This window comes from Oculina patagonica, chromosome 2, assembly GCF_052425735.1.
Source record: "Oculina patagonica isolate OP01 chromosome 2, crgOcupat, whole genome shotgun sequence".
NCBI lineage: Eukaryota > Metazoa > Cnidaria > Anthozoa > Scleractinia > Oculinidae > Oculina > Oculina patagonica.
In genome coordinates this window covers 46444783-46446006 of record NC_135759.1, presented here as the reverse complement: position 1 = coordinate 46446006, position 1224 = coordinate 46444783, and positions in this window count along the sequence as shown.

Below are 1224 nucleotides of genomic sequence, written 5' to 3'. Positions count from 1 at the left end.
TCCACTTCATGAGAACACGCATAATTAAATGCAAATTGTTCTAGAATTTTCTACCACGTGGCACTGCATATTTGATGTTTTCCCAAATTTGGACTTTGCTGAGAAATGTACAGGGATGCCAGAAGCACGTGCAAAGCTATTGTACTTATAATTTCACCTTTCGTTCCCTTTAAAATGTCTCTGGCTTGTCACGACAATTTTCTTTTTTGTGCGAATCGGCCCTAAGTTTCTAATTTTTAAAAGATGTAAATAGGCTTAAATAGACAGAGGTGATAGAGTATGCGAGGATTTTTCAGTAGTCGTGAAAATTGTGACCGTTTTTTGTTTCTCCTGCAATTTAAGTTTTTTCTGCTTTTCAGCAAAAAAGTACTAAAAATGGCGAAGTACTCTCGCTTTTACTCGAAATGCGCTTAGAACATTGTTGTTGAAGGAAGTGGGGTACCCTTATTAGTTTTTAGCTGTTTTTCCAGGTCACAAGGGAAGAACTTAAAAAAATGACCGCCTAGCTTTTTCAAGTTCCTGGTGGCATCACAATAATATCACTTGTTTATAGCCTCAGTACACTGGCATAGTAACTTTTAACAAAACTGGACCACTATTTATAGGTCTCCAGACGTCTTTAGGCTCTTGAATTTTTGAAGTGATATACTCCTGGGTTCACACCATTTGCAATAGAGCCCTTTTAATTAATGTATATTTGATTTCTGTAGATAGAACCTGTTTAAAATGTTAAATATAACAACGTTCTTTACAAATTAGCAAAATACTCATTTTTGGTCCGCACACTGGTGGAAAAATGGTTCGCAGCTAAGGGATAAGTGCGTTTATCAATTTCAACGCTTATACATTCGGGCATTGTGTAATTTTTTCTGGCAAAAATATCACGGCCCCCCTAGTCCGAATGTGCCAGCACTCCTATGATAGCAGGAGATTTATTTCTAACATGGAAGTTCCTCACTTTTTTTTTTTTGGAAGACGTCTTGAGTGTTCTGCGTTGTATCAGCTTTGTTTATTTCATTTGCTTGAAAAATCTTCGGACCAAATTTTGAAGCAGTCTGTAAGTTCTTAAACGCACCCCTTTCGGGGTAGTCAACTATAGAGCTTAACCCCTTCTTAATGATTGCGTGACAAGCCAAAAGAGCGTCTGCCTGCGAGGTATTAAGTGTAACTTGATTACTGTTTACCCCTGGCCGGGTCACCACCTATTCATTGAATAATAAGTGA